The sequence below is a fragment of the Plectropomus leopardus genome, chromosome 2, assembly GCF_026936395.1.
Source record: "Plectropomus leopardus strain MGB_pleo_1.0 chromosome 2, ASM2693639v1, whole genome shotgun sequence".
Taxonomy (NCBI): domain Eukaryota; kingdom Metazoa; phylum Chordata; class Actinopteri; order Perciformes; family Serranidae; genus Plectropomus; species Plectropomus leopardus.
In genome coordinates this window covers 3,767,523-3,789,015 of record NC_142177.1, presented here as the reverse complement: position 1 = coordinate 3,789,015, position 21,493 = coordinate 3,767,523, and the positions used below count along the sequence as shown (strand labels likewise).

Genomic DNA, 21,493 nt, shown 5'->3' with positions numbered 1-21,493 from the left:
ATGTAAGTCAATGGGAAAAAATCTCTCTGGGCCTGTGGGCATCACTTAAAGGAATCGAATGGTGTAATTCCACTTTTGGTCACTATACGTAAAATTTGCATTGGAGCCTGGGAACTTGGTCTATATTGGTCAAACCTGACTACACAATCTCTCATACTTGTTAATAACTAAAAATAAACCAACAGATGGGGCAGTAAATAGAGTCCAAATAGCGACCTGCCCCTTCCTGATGTATTCCCAGTGTGCTCTGATGAAGTTCCAGGCCAGTGTTCTGGGCTATGTACCATCAGACAGATTGTCTCAGCGTCCAACGTGTACTCCAGGAATCTGCAAGATAAGGGAGGCACTGACTAGCTCTTCACCTTATCTCAGGCGTGTCCATGATGAAAGAAGTTATGATGTACAAAAGAAGAAGACTGTGTAGGCAACACATCAGGACTTGGTGATTAACCCTGGGTCTGTTGACTTCAAATGCTTTAAGACAATTACCAAAAAGATGCATCTTCTCAGAAAACAATTTGACACTGGTCTGGTCTGACTTTAGGACATTGGGGGCTTAGCCTACTTCTCTAGGGAGGTCTGGGCTAAATTTCTGGGGGAATTTTATTTTATTTTTGTTTTGCATTCTCGCACCTTATGCACCCTTTTTAACTTTTTATTTTATTGCCAGAATTATTTTGAATTTTCATGTTAAAAATTGCAGTATTTGTTGGTATTTAATATTGAGGGCAAAATGCTATCATTAAATATGCATTAGCCAGAGTTAAAAAAAAGTTAAATGTATCAATTTGTGTTACTAGTTGTTGAATGTAACTAAGAACATTTAATGAAAAAATATTAGATCCAGGGCTTTTTATTATTATTAGGCCTATTCTTAGTTTTGAAACATATATAGCCTATATATTTAGATTCTGGGGATAATAATAAAACATTCAGGGATGAAGCCACGGATGCCCTGGCCTAACAACACCACTGACACTGGTCTATTCTAAGTCTTCGGACTTCACTGGACAATCTCATCTGTCACCTGGTGTTTTGAAGTTAAATAGGGCGTTAGAGGTCACCTTTAATCATGAATGAAAAGGTCACTCTGCAGAACCCTGCCATGATTATTTGTAAGGATTACAGCACAGTTTCCCTCCATGTGAAAAAGGTTAAAAGGCATTGCTTACTTTGATTCCTATATTGAAAGTCCTTCATCCACCAAGTCTGCCAGCATTCTCAACACAGTGTCCCCCTACAGAGTCATCACCAAATACATGTTAGCAGATAGACGGACGGACGGACGGACGGACAGACAGACAGACAGACAGAATAGGAGAATTAATCTACAGCTAGTCTAATGGACTCTCTACCTTGCAGTATGCTATAGAAGTAAACATCCCATCAAGCTGATGTTCCTGGACATGTTCTTGCGGAGGAGTGAGAGGATGGGCTGAGGCCCCAGAGTCCATCTCAAATGCTTCATGGAGGTTGTTGATGATATTCATATCTTACTGAGGGAAAACAAAACAAATGACATGAAGCTGTGTAAGATGGCATGCCCCTCTCGGGTATGTTTGAATTTGCACCATAGAGTGGCACAACTAATTTTGTTGTTTGCACATACAGTGACAATAAAGGCAATTCTGATTCTGTATGCCTTGCCTTACAACTGCCTAAAAAATGATAGATTTCATTATTTTGATTCTAGTAGCTATCATTTACTTGTAGTAATTTGCACATTTTAATATTTGCATCTATTAGCTGTAGCAAGCAAGCAAACTTTGAGCTATAAAGCATGCCAGGCGAGTGTACTAACATTAATAACAACGTTATTTTATAACACGAGTTGCCAACTGGACATCATAAATGCATAAACATGGTGGGAAAAAGTCAATGTTTGGTCAATGGCAACTTTTCATACATCATGATTCATTGTGTTAAATTTTTGATCACATTGGTCGGGGTAATGGTGTTGAAATTACTCCTTTCTTAGATGCATCAGGATGCAGATGTGGACGATGCTAAAACAATGCACATAACTGATTATAGCCACTTAACATGGCTTGTTGAGTTACCTGCCGAAGCTGGACAATAAACGTCAAAACAAGTTCCTGGTAGCAACCATTAATTTAATGTTTAAACATTTATGTTAACATGAAGAAATACACTACACTATATAAATTACTTGCTTAGACTGCCAGAAGCATCAGCTAGACTGAGAAGCACGAGTTTGATTTTCGGATTGGAACATTTCAATCTGATTTGTAAAGAAATACTTAAATAATACAGAAAAAGTAGCCATGTCCATTAATATAGAAAACTGAGGAGGAATTAAATCAAATCATTGACATGATAATTGTAATTGAGTGAAATCATGAGACCAGTGAAGATGCAAAGCCCTAATGTAAAGTGCAATATGGTGTTAACTGCTGTCCATGTAGAGTGACCTGGATTAAAATACAAGAATATAAAATATATAAAAACTGAAATTATATATAAATATTTAAATAAAGTGGAAACAGCTATCAGTCTCAATCTTCTTTGTAGCTTCCATGTTGTTCCCACTTTATGACTGCAAAGCACATTAACACAATGAAGGTGGAAGAACGACTTCCAAACTCTGAAACTCCGACCTTCTGATACCACATGAATGCAGCAATACTCCACAACACTGTCTGGTAATGACCCCTCCTCTGTTAGCAATTATTATCTTACCGGTTGGTGGTAAAATATGAAATGTCGACTTGGCTACGTGATGACAAGTTTGCCTGTGAGAATTAAGACCATTCGGCCGAGCCAGTCGGGAGGATAAAGACGTGTATGCTCTGTTTGAAGGGCACTTACAAGCGTCTCTAGCATCAGCTAGCCGCTAGCACTCGCTAATTAAGCTAGCGTTATTTGTGTTTCACTGTTTACTGTTGTTGATGATAATGCTTACAGTGTCAATTTGTTTATCACACTGTATAACACGAAATAAAAGTTCTGACACAATTTTACCTTAATTAAAAGAAGTCCAGTTTAAATTTACCTGTGTGATACCTGTGCAGTCAGCTCCAATCAGCTCCACTCCGAGACAGCCGGCCTGGGAGCGAAGCACTTTACACGACAAAGGTCAACTCGGAAAGATGGCTTTTCTACGTTTCACAACAAAGACTCAATAATTAGGCTTGCTTTAATATTACACACACTGATGTCACTCTGCACACAAAATGCACTTTTCAAAATCAAAATTTAAAAAATATATATAGCAATATTATCTGCTTTCATTTGGTTATTTTTTGCAACCTGGGATATGTAACATGTGCTGTTGTTGCCTAAACATAACCACATGCAGCATCATCCCACCCCATGCATTTGTTGACATCACATTAGCGCCAGCCTAGAGTGTAAAGAGCAGATGCAGAAGGATACCTAAAATGTAATATTTAGACACGGAAGTCCACTGGGAAGCTGTAACATGTGACAACTTGGGATGAGAATGTGTTGGCAACTTGCCTCCACATCATTGCTAAATATAAGGTTTTGTTAAGAACTTTTTAATTCATGAGTTTCACATGAATTGTTGACTAAATGTCTTAAAAATAATTAAAATAAATTATTTTAAAAATAATTCCAAGTTACATTTTTGTTTTTATTTATCACTTACAACCATTAACACACCAATGTGATAATATATGCTCATTATTATACATCAACATATAACTGTGTTAGTATTTACACAGTAATACCTACACCTGTCTGACACAGTCACTGGTTCATCTCCTTTACACTTTTAATGTGTCACAATTCGGCATATGTTGTCTCAAATTCAGCTCAGTGGTGTGTAGGATTTGATATTATCACATTCGTGTATGTAAAAAAAACCTTACATTTTTTACATGATATTTTCCTGAATTGTGCTATATTCTACTATTTGTGTCCTATCAGACAATGGTGGCGTATGAGTATAATCTTTGAGACCTGGAACGAAATCACTTTTCTTGTGCTGCTTTCAGGCACCTTTAAAAGCATTTAAACTTTTGATCCCTGAGCAGATTGGCTTGATTATTATATTATTATTGATTATTATTTCAGGCAATGAGCAACTTGGCAAGACATGTTCTACAAACTGTAAGAAATTAGTATATTTTGGATTTCTGTCTTTTTTTTTTTTTTTTAATAAAACAATTCCAGACAACTATAAATCTAATTACAATAGTTCTAAATCTAAAATTAAAGAAAAATTAGAATTTTAAGTAGTTTTTTCCAGGTCATCTTCCTGTGGTTGTCTTTTTCTTTATTTCTTTTATTTTTAAACTTCCCGTTTGTTTGTGAGTTTTTTTGTGCCAATTTTAAGGTAATTAATTTCTTCCCGATTTTTAGGTCATTCCTTCTTAAATTGCTCATTGCCTTCATCCAATGTTTTTAAAAGAAATCAGACCAATTTGCCTTGAACCTCCAGCCCGAGACCACCTGCCCGCCAACCCCTGGTTACGTGAACGTGCACACAGCCGGGGACGCGTGCTTGCGGAGAGGAGAGAGAACAGCTGAACGAGTGAACGAGAGAGAGAGAGAGAGAGAGAGAGAGAGAGAGAGAGACCTGCGCCGCATTGACAGGAAACACAGAGTCAGAGCTCCGGTAACGCCGACAGCTCAGAGGAGGAGGTGGATGTTTTTCTGATGCCGCTGCGGAGTTGATGGTCCCCGGTGCAGCAGAAGGGGAGAGGAGCTGTAAGGTAAGCGGACACTTTCTACTTCTCTCTGTGATGCTCGGTAGTTGATGCTCTGACGCATCGGGTGGTGTCCCGCTCGCGGCGCGAAGCTGGACCGGGGCGATGACAAGAACCGAGGATGTGTTAAATGACAGCAGGACAGGACGCAGCTTCGGTCCCGTCCTGGAGGCTCCGTATAGCTGTTGCCCCGTCTCATTGCAGTGTTTCCCGGGCACCCGGTGCACGCGGGCCCCCGCCTCTCTCTGCGCATCTTGTGGATGATGCTGCGGTTTCGGTGGGATTTTTTGCTGCTCTGCGCCAATCGCAAATAAAGGTACCAAAGTCCGATGAAATGACCGGGCCGGGCCTCGCATCTGCAGAGGCCCGTGTGTGTGTGTGTGTGTGTGTGTGTGATGTTCGAGGAGAAGTGTCATTGCAGAGGACGAGCGAACGGGGACGTTTAAAGGGCTGTCAAGTTGGGCTTGTTTGGTTTAGGCCCCGGGGCTGCAGGCTGGGCTGCACACAGGGTGAGTCAGGTCTGTCTCAGCGCTGGAAGTGGATTAGAGCACATCTGAATGTGAGGAAGGCCACTCAGAGAAAAAGCACAGCATCTAAAGACGATCAGGCCTATAGATCTCATCACCCAGTGGACCACACAAAAGTATATTCCTGAAATATTATCAGAGCGACCAGCGTGTGTGTTTGTGTTACAGTGGTGGGCTACATTACATGGTGACCTTGTTGGACTTTAGCCTACCTTTATACTTTATGAGATCACTAGTAACTGAAGTCCTAAATTATTACTTTACTAGTCCCATCTACCCAGCATTGAACGTTCCCACAGGATTGGCTAACTCACCTACAAGCTGCAATAATGTTTTAAGAAAACATTTTAACCTAATGCGCAAAAAAAACCTGTTTAAAGATCATTTCAAATAATGTGCTATATAATAAAGTATAATATATAATAAAGTGCTGACTATGTGACGTTATAAGTGCAACATTGTGAGGATGTTTTGGTGTGCGGTGACAGATTATTGAATATTCTTTTTATAAAACATTCCCAAAATTTTACATGAGAACAAAGAACATTTTTAAAGCAACATTTAGAGCATGTTATTTTTTTTTTTTTGATAAAAATGTAATGTGATATGTTAACAAAAATGAAAAAAACAATTATTTAACAATTATGTTTATAGAGAATTTTGGCCTAACTTTAAGAACATTTTACAAGGTACAAAGTAGATTTATCAGCAATTTTTTAAACATAGCTTAAAAAATGAAATTAAAATTTGTCCTTGATCCTGCTACATCTCTTGGAGGTGAAGGAAGAGTTTAGGAATCTCGGATTGAAAAGAAAACTTCACTAAAACAGTGCATTGGTTGCATTGTACCATTCTCAGAACGTTTTTAGAACCAAAAAATGCTAGCAGGGTAGTCCGTCTGTAGGCTACACAGAGTTTAGCTACATTGTTAAATCTGGTAGTTCATATTGCATGTCAACAGTAGCCCTGCTTTACAGTCATAATGTCCCCACAGGGGACTGTCATCAATAGTGACCTAAAGCATGTTTCAATCCTAATGTTTTCATTGACCATTGTCATATGATAGTTATAGTAGTTACTTTTAAGTGTGTCTTAATTAATAACTGCTGTGTATAAAGTGTCATGCATTGGAGTTATCTCCTGCAAACAATTCAGTTTTACAACTTAAATTTGAAAATGTCTTCCTTGTCAGGCTATTCAGAGCCTTCAGTACTGATGCACACTATGTGAATGCTCCCTTGTGAGTAAAAGTCCTTTATACATATTTTTTTTGAGGTAAAAGCACAGTAGCACAGAATGTACTCAACATGTATACAATATATGAGAAGCCTTTTCCAGTCCAGCTCTGAGGTGGAGCTGATTTATGTTACTTTATACTGGTGGGGTTATTTAATCTATTACAGTGCATCACCATTTATAAACTCACCTCATGCTTTGTGTATTAAATTATTTTCTGCAAATTACAAGCTATTGCTGTCAAATAAATATATAAGAAAAGTGTACATTTTCCTTTAAAATTTAGTTGATTACAAGTATAAAGTGGCACTGAAATATGTTGGCAATGTACAAGGTATAGTAGAGGTACCTAAAATACAAATACTGTCCCTAAGAACAGCATTCGAGTACATTTACTTTTCACATTTACTTTTCAACACATGTAAAATATATGTGATTAATGAAAACATGATGTTCCACCACTTAAAAATGACTCATTATCAGTTCTGCTAATTTAGTGCTAATCCTTGAATGGGTTCATAAGGTAAGCACTTGTCTGTGGTTCTCAGTTGTGAGTTTTCATGACCTATTATACTTGCAGTACCTCCTCTTCTCCTTGTATTCCTATAGTGTTCTTCCATAGGGGCTGTGTGTGTTTTGCTGTGACTGTGTAACTGTATAGAAGGGTTTGCTTATTGACTGGTGTAATGAGAGCCTAATGCACCTATGGAGAGAAAAAAAGTGGATGTGAGTTCATGTTTGAGAGAGAGTTTATTACATAGAGCCTTTAGAGAAATGGTTGACATCTCTCTTCACTCGTTTTCCCATCAAATTGCATCTGAAGTGCAGAATGAACCTTTCATTTTGACAACACACTCTTTCGAATAGGTATAGCTGCAGACTCGCCCACCATACCTACACGTCAGTCCACATGCTGCATTCAGGAGATGTATATAGTGATGTATATAGTGATAGTTAACTATATAGTGATAGTTTCCAAGTTGAGAAGTTGTTCTTTCGACTTCATTGTGTTCATGTGCTTTGAGGTCGTAAAGAACATAGAGGCTACAGAGAAGATGGGTTGCATTTCAATGCTAAGAGCGCTTAAACAAGAGGTTGAAAGCTGTTTCCACTTTATTTGTATTTTTATGTCATTTTATTTTTTATATATTTTATATATTATATTTTAATCCGGGTCACTCTACATGGGCAGCAGTTAACATTAGTACCATATTACACTTTACATGTGATCAAAAATTGATATTTAATACGTGAATAAATAAAAAAAGTTTCTTACCATTGACTAAACATTGACTTTTGCTGCCATGTTTATGCATTTATGACGTTAAGTCGGCTACTTGTGATTTAAAATAACGTTATCAATGTTAACTCACGTCTTGGACTTAGAGTTAATCTAACCCCAAGTGAAATCTTTTGCCATCAAAATATGTTTTTTATATTTATGTAAACAAGGTCTATTGGCCTAAAATTCCAAAACGAAGGGAAAAATGTGTGGTCATGGGTTGGACTGAAGTAAGACTAAATGTGTAACACAAAATTGATTGACAATTTATACAATATGCTTCAAATAACAGTCAAAACAGGGCAGGGCCAGAATGACCCCAGAGGACAAAAGGTGAATGGCAATTGCAAGGCCATTACACTCGCCTGGCATGTTTAATAGTTAAAAGTTTGCATGCGTGCTACAGCTAATAGATGCAGCTACTAAAAGTAAATAATAGCTACTGTGAACAAAATAACAAAACATTTTTTACCGTCAGTTGTTGACACTGTTTCCATGCTTTACACCATTTCTGCTGCCCTGAAATGTCACAACTCAGCAACTCAGGTATCATCGGAAATGTCCAATTTCCCACTTGTAATTATGACTTTGGAGGGCCGTTCATGTGCTTGTAACTTGTAAATATGGTAAATCCGATATTTCTGAGCACATGAGCCTCAGCTCCCTTTACTCCTTTGCCCTGAAGCGGAAAATGCTAAGTTAATGATTACATAGGCCTCACTATGAAATATGTTAGAAGAGAGGTGGTTAAGTTAAGGGTAAAGGTAATGGAAATGCTACATCTCATCACTTATGCTAATGCTAAGCTAGCTATGTGGCATTGTAGCAGGGTCCAAATAGGCTAATGTCCAGGTAACTTTTAGAATAATAATTGACTTAAGATATTTTTCTACTTAAATTACATTTCTGAAAATACAAGGTCACCTACAATATAAAAATAAAAAACAATGCTTTAGGTTGACTTTGCCTCTGTAGTAGTTTAAATACTGAGATTGCCATGGAGTCACAACATGCATGTGCAAACTGCCTGATGTCATGTGTTTGTAGCCTCATCACATGAATATATCTCAGTTTCATTTGTGTTTTTAAACTTCTGAACATGTTTTATGAATAAAGTTGAGTCATGTATCAAAAACAATATAGTATAAATACATCTTAAACATTTTGGTATGCAATAACCAAAATAATTTATATATATCATATCAATAAATCATATTCCTGTTGTGTATCAGTATGTCGGCATACTGACTGCTGTATGTGTGTGTGTGTGTGTGTGTGTGTGTGTGTGTGTGTGTGGGTGTGTGTGTGTGTGACCTGAGCCTTGGCCAGCAGTTTAATGGTCTTACATAAGAATAGGACAGGGTAGCATCTGGATGGGCACTGGGCTTACAGAGAGAGGCCAGATGTTCATCAGGTGACTGCAGCATCTACTGTATATTAAATGACAGTATTTTGACAAGGATACTATAACTGGTGATTTAATTCATATTAAATCAATTATCAATAAAATTAAATGGAAAACATAAAAATTTAAATGGAAATGGAAAAAAAGGACACACAGACACAAACATACCACGCTACTGAGTTATTAAATAACAGCTTGGACTCAATGACCAAAAAACACTATATTAGTCTCAACTTTTTGTTGTTTTGTAATAACATAATACTAACACTCATTAAAAAGAAATAAAATAGTGATAAAACTCTAACCTCATTGAAAGAGGAACTATAATGCTCATTTTTAGAATTATACTTATATTTAAAGGTATACTTTGCAGGATACCTTCATAAAAATCAATGTCTATACTATGTATAGACTGATACAGAAGATATCCCTCTCAGTCATCACTTAGGACATTAGAAGTTTGCGGTGGCGTATTTATCTGCCGACTCTGCCCTCTGCCTTTTGTTATTTTCTGAGCTTGGGATGTTTATGGGCGTGTACCCCCACAGCGCTCAGGTGAGGTCAGAGCTTTATAAAAAGGTAACCAACAGGTGCCAGACTGTAAGCAGCAGGCATCCAGCACAGAAAAAGCATATATGTAGCGAGGTGGAGGTTTATTTCTACTGCAGCCACTGCACTAGGCGTCATTATTTCCAGTTGAAGGCGAGGTAGGTGTGTTGTGCGAGCAATAATAAAAAGTCAAGCCCCTTACACGTGGGAGTGGCCACGTATGAGGGATTTCTGGGAGGTGATAGTCCACGATTTCACAGAGGAATTTTGGATTCATAACTTTCAGATGATCTGCTAAACTTTTGTAGAGTTACGTGATGCAATAACACACCTCTTGTAGGTTCAGGTTCCTTTATTTGTACCCGTAGGTAGATTTGGTTTGTAGTATATAGTGCAAGGCATCCGTTTAACACAAATTGTCAGACACTACAAGACAACATACATAAAAACATGACAGAAAGGTACAGGTAAAAAGATACAAGATAAAGGATAAAAAAATAAAATATATACATAAAAAAGATAAAATAATAAAATAATTAAAGTGCCCCAGTGCTGATCAAAATATTAGTATGTAATAAATATTATGTATTTTATGTAATAAATACCAATAAAAACACAAAAACTATAAAACCAAGCCTTAAATAAAAACAATCTAAAAAAAAATTAAAAATAAATTATAAATACAGAATCCCATGCAGCTACTGCATCATGCCTGAGGGAGCCAGTTCCTACTGATAAGCACATAGCCATTGCACCATGTCACCTAGAACAGCCAAAAAAGTGTTTCCATTGCAGTTTTGCGAAATATGACTTTTTCAAACCACCTAAAATACCACTTCATGCAAGCATGAAAACTTCACGGTAGTTTTTTTTTCAAAACTGATGTGTTTCCATTCGGCATATTTTGTATTAACAATTTAGAATTTGCACAGTTTGAGAGTTAATGGAAACCTGCCTACTATAGAAACAAAAGGATAACTTTGTGAACCAGAGTATGGAAGAAAAATGTTTGCAGAGGGAGACTAAACGGCCTGAAAAAGAAAGAGAGAAAAGTGGACATGTTAATTGTGTAAACTGTAAAGTCGTGCTCAAAGACCCAGAGAGCTGCTGCTGTCTGGACTTGGTTACAGTATGTGCCAGCACTTCACATTTTACTGTCTGCCTCGCCAAACTGGGCGTGTGCCAACAACCATCTACTGTATGTCATACACTGACTCTTGATACGTACCTCATACATCTGTTTAACCACATACCAAAAAGATCTTTAGAGTCGTGACTTTGCTCTTATTGTGATGGCAGTTTGGCAGTGAGTTAGCTGGTGCTGCTGCTCTAGAGGACTGACAAGTTGAAGTTGGCATTTTATTTATCAATTTATTCATTTTCATATCTATTTGCTTATTTATTTATGCACAATTTTCCACTTTGCATAGAAAATCCCCCATTTATTTAATTTCCCATTTTATTTTCCATTTTTATTGATTCATTTTTAAATATATTTATTTAATTGTGTAATCATTTATGCATTTATTTATGTATTATTTTCCCTATTTGCCTCCTCCTCCATGTATTTCCTCAAACATATTTACTTCTCTTTTTCCTTTTCCACCCAAAATTTCCATGCATTTCTGATGTGCCATGGGGGTGTCAACTTTTCACCTATTGGTTGATCGACATCAGCGTGGCAAATAGGCAAATAAATAAATATGTAAAATGGAAAATAAAATGGAAAATTAATAAATCTGGGAAATAATACATAAAAAATAAGCAAATAAATATAAAAATGAATAAATTGATAAATTAAATGTGGAAATTAAACAAAAAATTTTTTTTTTTTGGCATTTTCATTTATTTATTATACTTGTTTATTCATTTATTTATTTATTTTTGATTTTGTCAGTTTCAGTCCTCCATAAATTATTGATAGTATTATTATTTTAGGAACTATGCATGCATTATGCCTTCGCGCCGGCATCAGCCGATGAATAATGATTAATTCCCTCCTGACTGTCCGCTATTGGCTTCCATATTGAATGTGGGCCACAGTGCCCTGGGATCTGCAGATCTAGATCTACCAGAGCGTGACCTGCTTCAGAATGGAATATGTTTTTCCACTATGAATTAAAGATGTCGGGGCAGTCAGAACAGCTTCCATGTTACTGTGACCTGCAGCCAAGCTTTCTCTGACTTGTGCCATCTGTCAGCAGTTGTTTCATGGTCAGTGGGGTTGTGTGCTAAAAAATGACCTGGTGGGTTATGACGAAAGATGAACACGGCATGCTTAAAAATGCACCACACCCATAAACAGATGCAGGATGATATGTATATGATGTGTCTTTACTGAGAAATCTGACTCTAAGGTGTCAGGTGTCAGTCGACTTCTTCTAAAGAATGAAAGCAGAGAGATGCTGTGAACACACACTTACAAATATGTCAGGCTCTGAGGTATGCTGTTTTTTATGGCGTGTTGTCCAAATACGCCTCAGGACAAATTTGTTCATACCTGATTTGAAGGGCCATCATAGCTTACTCCTGGCTGCTTCTCCCAGCCTCTCTTATTTCTCTCCTAGAATTTGGTTTTGCATGGCCTCGGGCTAATTAGACAGCAACGGTTCTTGCAGGGCTGTGCAATTAATCAAATTTTGATTTCAATTTAAATTTCGGCTCCCAACAATTACAAAAACTATGTAATCGAGAAAAACAATTACATTCCGTTTTGCAAGTGTGCCCTAATTTTGTCTCGTGCCCTGAATGCCACGCGCATGCTCACTTCCGCCCCTCCCTCCCTCAGCCTGAGCTCAACACTTGCAGCGGATACTGCCAGCGAGGCGAGTTGTATCAGCGCGAGGAAAGATGACGAAGAAGAGCAACAGCATTTGGTGAGCAAATCAGGCGTGACAAATTCCGTTGTGCGGGAACATTTTGGATACGAGGCATCCGACGTGGAGCAAAAAAGGATAAAATGCAAAATTTGCTACATGGTGGTGTCTGCACCACATGGCAACACGTTAAATAATTTTAATCATCTTAAGTTTAAACATAAAGTGGCCTATGACCAAAAAATAAAAAACAAAAGGAGAAAATGACAACCCCATCAACAGTCATCAGTTAAAGACACATTTTACAAAGCAACTCAATATGAATTAAATTAAGGAATTATAAGAAGCTCAATGGGAAAAGTATTAAGGGAAATTAAAGTTCAACTGTTTATAGGAGTTATTTATGTTAAATAAATGCAGCAAGTCAATGAGTAATCATGATAAATAATCTTGATTTCAATATTGACCAAAATATTTTTGCCATAATCCAGCGGCCCTAGGTTCTTGCATGAAATGTTAAACTAATGTTGCTGTTTGGCCTGTTGTTCACATGACAACAGCATTTTGGGGCCCTGAAAACGGAGACTTTTGTAATCGGGTTCCAGAGTGCAGTCTTTTGAAAACTGTCGCCGTGTAAACTGGTAATGCGTGGCTCCTGTGAGAAGGGTGACATTACGCCTGCACATTACGCATGCACGTGGTGTTCTTATATTGTATCAAAGTTATACCGCCAACTGCCTGCCTGGCATGCACACGACTGCGGTTGTTTTTTGCAGATCTCTGTATTCAAGGATTATTTTCACAATATCATGTAAACACAGATTTTTTGGAAAACGCAAAGGACAGACTTTTCTGTTTTCATCTAAATGTGTCCTTAATGCAATGATGTGACAGAAGTAGTTGTGTGTCCCATATAAAAGAGCTCATGAGAGGGAACTCAGTCGCTGCCCACTTTCACACCTTTACCCCTCTGACTAGAACTTCAAGGAGTTTGAGGCCTTTAATGACTCTGGTCCCACATCTCAAATCCCAACACATGTTCACATGTTGTTGTTGTTTTACAAGTTTTCTCATTAGAATAAACCCCTTGAGAGACCTTAAGGTAATTAAAAGACAAAACTAAACAAAAATGAATAATTCAACCAACATACTGCAACTAAGACAATAAACACAAAATTCATTGGAGAGAAAAGTAAATGAACACAACCCCTCTATGGCCACAAAGAACCATGAACAAATGTTTGGGCCTTTAACAAAACTTGAGCAAATTGATTTTATTTCTTTTAAAAACATGGAAAGAAGAAATGGCTGACTTAACAACACATTGCCCAAAAAACCCCAAGAAAATAGTAAAAAGTGGCAAGAAAATTACCTGAAAATAAGCGAAAAAAGAAAAGAAGAAAACAGAAACAAACAAAAAAAATGACCCAAAAAATTTCAGACAATTAAAAAATATATGTTTTATTTTTTCTTCTGTAACATAACTTTAAACATATAAAAAGACACTTTTGACTAATTTCTTGCAATTTGTCGGACATTTGTTGCCATGTAGGTCATTACATTTTCCCCCATATTTCCAAAGAAATCAAACCAATATGCTCAGGTTTCAAAGTGAAAGGCATTTGAAGGCGGCACAAGAAAACTGATGTCCGGACAGTTTTTTAAAGGGTTAAACTGTATCCAATTAATGGTCTTTTACATGACAAAGATTAGAACCCTTTGATAAAAACCATCAAAACATATCTAAGTAGCCATAATCCTGTAATAATTTCCTTAAAGCATCTCTGAAAGCCCTGGGCTCCATGCTGCAACTATGCTGCAGTTTGGGTTTCTGGCCAGCAGATGTCAGTGTTGTCACACACAACACGTTTCCTCCAAACAGTCACACACACAGTCTGCTTCTCAGAGAGTGCGTCCATATGTGTCCCACAGTCAAACAGCAAACACACTTTCTCTAAAACCTGCCAACATGTTACATACAGAATATTCACATGTATTTCACCTTTTAAATGACTGTGAGCCCACAGTTGGTGTTGTCATTGGTTACACTACAGATATGTTTTGGTAAATAGCCAACATTAGATGTAACTTACCAGTCTATAAGAAACGCTATGACTTCAGCATCAAACTGCATGGTTTCCTTTAAAGGCACACCAACATTTACTCTGGTTTTGCTTCTTCTTACATTGCTTCTCTTCTTTGCTGCAAAATGTTTCTTCTCTCCGGAAGCTGCCTGTGATGGCGATAACTTCTACCATTGCTGTGTGTCTTACACACTAAATAACTAATTTACTGAGTATGTAACTTCTATGCTGTATCCACTGACTCTCTACACCAGCCGACTCCGCTACTTGATCCTCTCCTCTCAATAGAGGCTGCAGTGACTCACTGTTGCCTCTCAGGACAGGATGTATTGTTACAGAAGGGACGGCCCGTCCCTGGCTACCTAGTAGTGGATATCGCTGCAGTACAATGGTAAATGGTACATGGACAGTACTTGTATAGTGCTTTTCTAGACTTTTCAACTGCTCAAAGTGCTTTCAGAGACATGTCACATTCACCCATTCACACAGTAGAGGCAAAGGCTACCATACAAGGTACCACTTAGGTAGTAATCATTCATACGCATGACTCCGATGACGCTGCCCAAGGATACTTCAACATGAGGACATGAGGAGCCGGGAATTGAACCACTGAGGTTCCGATTAGGGGATGACCACTCTGCCTCTGAGCCGCAGCTGCCCTAATCCATAGGCATCTTGGACAGAACATCAAAGGTGTTACTTCTTCACACTCTGTTGACAGGGTTAGTTCATTTTTTGGATGTTTTAAACTAAAATTATGACCAGATCTTACAAAATGCACCTTTGAGAAACAGCCGGGAAAAATGTAATAATAATACAAATCAATAATGCTCATACTATGACTACTACTAATAGTAATAATAATAATTCTTTAATTTGTATAGTGCATTTCATCTTGAGGATACACATATGGACCACACACTGCTATAATTACAGCCAGTTAAAGGGAGAGTTCAGATTTTTCTGAGGTGGGGCTTTATGGGGTTCTAATCCAGAGACTGTATAATCCAAACAGTAGATGTCAGTCATTACACCCCCAGTTTGGGAAAGCAGGCCTGAGTCCAAAATGGACGCTAAGCAATATACTGCTGTGGACTGGGGCTGGCAACAAAATGTATTTTAGACACCTACAAAAAGTCCCACCTTAAAAATATCACTATCAGATGAATGCTATGCTATAATGTGAGTACTTTCACTGCTTTACTTTAATGTCAAACAGTGATTTTAAATGGGAAAAATGAGCTATTTTTTTTTATAAAGATTTTTTTTTGGGGCTTTTATTGCCTTTAATCGACAGGACAGTGTGAGCGTGAAAGGGGTAGAGAAAGAGGGGGAGACATGCAGCAAAGTGCTGAGGCTGGACTTGAACCTGCGGCCAATGTGGTGCAGGTGCTGCTGTGAATAGTTTGTTTTATTTTGTCTTATTGTGTGACTTTGGCATTTAAAAGAGTTAGTTTGGATTCACCAGAGTCGCACAAGAACACAAACTAACTAAATGATCAAAGCAGCGGTGGACCAGCAGCTCCTTAAGCAAGCTGAAATGACTTAAAGGAGTCTGGTGGCTTTGACAAGAGCATAGATGAGGAACTGAAGTCGTTAGTGGCTTCCTGCCAATGTGGGCTATCTGAAGGAGAGCTAATGCAGTGAAAATACTCTTAATATAGCGTACACTTAAACTAACATTGATTTTTTTAGACTGGGCTTTTTTTAGGTGGCAAAGATACATTTAGTTGCTGGCCCCCATCTACAGCAGTACATTGCTTAGCTTCTGTGTCAGACTCCAGCCTGCTTCTCCAAACCGGGGTCATGCTGACTGACATCTACTGTATGTAATAAACTGGCTATGGATAAATACCCCAATACAGCCCCACCTCAGAAAATCAGAACTATCCCTTTAAGATTCATTAAAAAGATGACATGCAATATTGCATTAAAATATTATTACTATTACAAAAGACTGAGTCAAAAAGACAAAATTTCTTTATTTTCATTGTTATAAAACAACGAAAGAGCACAGCATATCTCGGATGTGTGTAACTGATTCTTAAGAGAGATAGCGATGAGTAATAAATTACTAGGGGTGTGACGAGATCTCGTGCCACACCCCTAGTAAGATTAAATTGTGATGATATTTCTCGTTTAAGTGAAAAGCCTGGCACAGGGCAGAAGCCTATCAGACTGTGAGCTATCCAAACTTCTATTTGTGACTTATGGGGGGCAGTAATGCGCCTTTGCTACGTCTAGTCTGCCAGAAACAGACAAGAAGAAGGAGAAGGAACGCATCAGCAGCAGCCTATCGAGCGCAGCCAGAATGACGTCGGAGTCTGAAAATATCAGCGTTTAAGATGCCTCCGCCACTTTTAAATTGTTTGTGTGGCAGCATTTTGGGTACTATTTGGAAATAATAAATGGCAACCGAGTGACAGAAAAGACACAGACAATAAGTAAGCACTGTAAGAAAATAGTACCGTACACTGCAGCTAACACGAGCACTATGCAAAGACACATACAGAGCCACCACAGCTCGCTACTAGGGTTGGCTAAAGGCCAGACAACACTGACAGACGCCTTTGCACCTAAACTTCCAGAGTCAAGCGCCAGAGCCACAGCAATAACGAGAGACATCAGCATTTTCATTGCAGCTGATATGAGGCCATTTTCTGTGGTAGAAAATCAGAAAAAATTTTGGCGACTCCTCCACACACTGGAACTGAAGTGCACCATCCCGTCACGCGCATTTTACTCTTATTTACTTATACTGCTTTGTGCACATTAAAAACCTTGCAACCCAAGCTGGCCTCGGTGTTCCCTGCGTCACTCGTTTGCTCGGGCGGGTGAGACGTATGGCTGCTTTTTTTCATCGGAGTTAAACAGCTACCACGGTGTTAATGTCCAAGCAGAAGCAGCAACAGTTACCATCACACAAGTTAATCATGGATGTTACGACGTGATGGAACAGCACTTTGGATATGCTGGCACGTTACCTCGAGCAGCAAGCTGCTCATCTTGTCTCGTGAGCTGAGTGTATTGTCACACCCCTATAAATTACCCTCCTTTTTAGATCAGTTTTTATATCTCATGGTGGCGTTCATGCTGTTTCATATGCCGACAAGAACACACGCTGACCACATTAATACGGATTAGTTAGAAATACATAACATTGGCACGAAAATAAATACAAGCCTTTAAAAACAACCTTTATTAATCAAAGCGCGGCACAGAGTACGTAGTACACAGCAGCAGCAGGCTGTATGGCTGCTTTCCCAGTGAACTCTTATCCTGGCTCCCATTCAGTTAAATGGAGCAGCCAGTACAGATGGGTTGCAGCCAGGCCAGGTGGATTGTGGGTAAGATGGGGCGGTGCCCAGTGATGGGTAAATTAATTCTGCATTAGGGAAGCCCACTGGCATCACTACGATCACCTGGCATGCCTGTCTAGGCATATGTGTGTGTGTTGCTCACCTGGCAGGGGATTTGGAACAATCGCCCTGCTGAGGTGAATGTTGGGTTTTAATACTTCGCCTGGCATGGAGTGTAATCTGAACCACAGGTCAGCATCCAGTCGGACTCTCCCTGAGGGACGCAGAGAGAGCTGCTGTGGAGTCAGTCAGTCAGCCAACAGGATGGAGCTGATTGGTTTTCCTTTTAATTCACAGCTGCTCAATGACTTTGTAGTTTACCAGTATAACCAGGGGGACTGCTCCAAATGCCTCCACTAGCTTCTGTCTGAGGAGAAATGCGTCTTGGTGTAAAACTTTACCTTCTTGTGCCAATAGGTGGTGCTCTCATTATGGCTTAAAATTGTCATATAGATATGTTCAGGGCAGGACTCTCATCAATCACGTGAATTCTAGGCCCTGCCACGTCCACACCCTTCGACAGAAACAGAAACACATTGCAATCTAGCGTCGCCCAGATAGGATTTACAAAATTTGAAGTCAATACGGCGAAAGCTGTAGGAGAAGTTACCTTAAAATCCAACACCAGGAAATCACAAAAAGAGGCTTTTCAATTCAAAATGGCCGACTTGTGGTTTGGTTTAGAGTATGGCATTTAGGGGGCGCAACTGAGGTCATTTTTTGACACCTAAACATGAGACCTATAAAATATAAAACGTTTCACCAGTCCTGATAAGTGTGCAAAGTTTCATGAGTTTTTGAGTATGATAAAGCCCTCAAAAAAGCAATTAATTTGACAAAATAATAATATTAAGAAACGGAGCAATTTCATTGGGGTCCTCACATCAGTCAGTGCTCGGGCCCTAATAAAATATATAAATAAATAAATAACAAAGAACTGACCCTCAAAAGGTGCTTAAAAATGAAATTAATTTTGTAAATTAATTTTAAATAATTATTTATGATAAGCATAAATATATTCTATGGACACATTTCCCTAGTTTTAAAAAGAATATAATATATTCAAAGGTATAAATACCTGAATGCAGCGCAAGAAAAGTGATGTCAATCTGGGTTTCAGAGGATTAACAGGACTCGTAAAAAAAGAAAAAACTGTGGATGATATCATGACTGGCACTGCGTGGAAACTGCTGCTCTGGACAAATGTAATGGCAGTTGTAGTTGTCTGAATTGTGTATTTTCTGATTCCAGCACTGACTTGACTGTTGGTATATGGCAGCTGAAATCTCAGTATTTAACATCTAACATACTGTGTGTATATCATAGTCATTGTTTTTTTTTCTGGCTTTCAGGAAGAGTTTTTCTCATGCCAATTTTTTCTCCCATTGCCAAATGTTTTGGTAACAGGTTGTTACCATGGACTGTAAAAATAATATACAGAAGTACTGTGACGTCATCCACTGATTTGTGGATTCCTGTTTTGAAATCTTGAGTTTGGCATTTAACCTGTTGCCATCTTGGCTTTTTGGAGCCAGAGGTGACCATATTTTGGTGATGTCGAGGAGTGAGGTGTCGATTTGACTGAGAAGCATGTTCCTCATTGCTGCAAAACTGTAACAAGAATGAGTCAGTAGTTGCAGCTATTGGCTGGGTTTCAGGGAAATCAAGATTGCTATTGAAATGTTAAGTCTAACCTGGAGATGGCCATAAAAATGTTGAGAGGGTGCGCCGTATTTGGCTCTGATTTGTTCAAATGATAATTTTTCATCTTCGAACAGATAACCAAAGGTCTTGATACTGTTATCATACCAGCTTTGAAATATGTTCATACTTAGTCCAGTGGGCAAAGGCCTTATTTTGTATAAAGAGGTGCAGGGCTGAAAACCCTTCCCTCAGGTGAACTTCACAATCCTTTTCTAAGTTTTGACTGTGCTAATTATAACTGGACTGTTTTTGACCTCAAGAAAATGTCTCAGCCACAAAGTTGGGTATTTTAACCCTTTCAAACCCGGATCAATATCAGTTATCCTGTGCTGTGTTCAGACACCTTTTCACAAGCGTTTAAGAACTTTTAACACCTGACCAAGTTGTTGCGATTTTGAAAAAATTGAAAAAAAAAGTAAAGGTGACAAAAAAACTGAGAGCGAGAGAGAGAGAGAGAGAGAGAGAACAAAAACTAGTAAAAATGTCCAGAAAACTATTTAATTTAATTAAATTTAATTTTGTTTATTATAATAATAATTATCATATTTTATGTTTGACTTTTTTTATGTGCTAATTTTCAGGCAATTTTCTTGTAACTTTTACAAATTCAAAGAAATCAGGCCAATTTTCTTGGGTTTCAGAGGGTTAACATGGGAGTCAATGGAAATTGACTCACTCTTGGAGTCAGCCTCAAGTGGTCATCCAAAGAACTGCAGGTTTTGGCACTAAGTAAGTAAGTTCTGGGCCCCAGAGGTTGATGCGTGGTTCTTAAACTCTCAGTAACCTCAGTGTAACCTCAGTGTCGGAACCTATTGGCTATCATACTGATGACAATAAGCCTCCAGGAGCTGGCTCTGGTCATTTTGGCTAACCTCTATAAACAGGTATTGCATATTAATGCAAATAAATTAAAAAATAAAATAACAAAAAGCTAAATCTTCATCAGATGATAGCTGATGGATTTCAAGATTGCTTTTCGGCCAATGTGTTCCACCTCTCCACACAAACTACAAACCTGTTGCTCAAAGGGAAACCAAAATACTTAATAAAATATTTTGTCTGGTTGCCTACATATTCTGCATATCTGTTTAGAAAGATGACTGTAACCTAAGTGACAGTGCAAGTTAATGCAACTTAATGGATGCAAGTGCATTTCTTCTAAATTGATTAGTCTTCCCATAATGAAATTGGATAGCAGGATGGACCACAATAATCAATCTGCTTCACTAAATAACTGCCATCTATTTTGTAAATGGCTCTCTTTAGTGTGCAGAAAGCTGATGCATATGATAGACATTTACAAAATAAGCTTGATCTTTTCTGCCATTTCAAAACCCAAAATGTCCATGACAGTCAGACAAGTGTATGTTTATCTCTGCGTGCACTACATCATCCCACTCTACAGCCATCCTTTAATGGAAAATTCTTTTTTTACCCCTTTCCCCCATCCATCTGTGGTTCCTCTCAGGTTACCTGAGCTGTACTTTCAAGTGTCCATCACTTTTTGCTTTTCAGCAACTTCTATTTTTAAACGCGCACAGAAGCTGCTGTTTCCTCAGAGGACAGGGAGGGATGAGAGGGGCGGCAGAGAGAGGAAAGAAGATGGATGGGAAAGAGAGGAGTAAGAATGGGAAAAAGGGAGACAGAGGCACATAACAAGATGGAAGGATGAAAATAGAATAGAATGCGAGTGTCTGGAGTGAAGGGCGATGGCACAGTGCTGTCTGGCTGGCTGCCAGGTGGAGAGGATAAATAGAGGATGGAGAGAGCAGTGGGAGGGTGGGAGGGAGGGAAGCTTCCTGGAGTCTGGTACTGCTCCAGGCCCCAGCCTCCACTG

The 21,493-nt window shown here is 38.5% G+C and overlaps 1 protein-coding gene across 2 annotated transcripts in view; it reads left to right on the top strand.

The window, feature by feature from the left end:
• The first annotated feature begins 4,494 nt into the window (after positions 1-4,494).
• Positions 4,495-21,493, top strand: part of nfasca (neurofascin homolog (chicken) a) — a 181,898-nt gene continuing 164,899 nt past the window's right edge. For both annotated transcript variants that reach the window (XM_088083090.1, XM_088083086.1), the window contains exon 1: positions 4,495-4,700. The gene's annotated coding sequence lies outside the window, so the exon portion shown is untranslated. The remainder of the gene's footprint in view (positions 4,701-21,493) is intronic.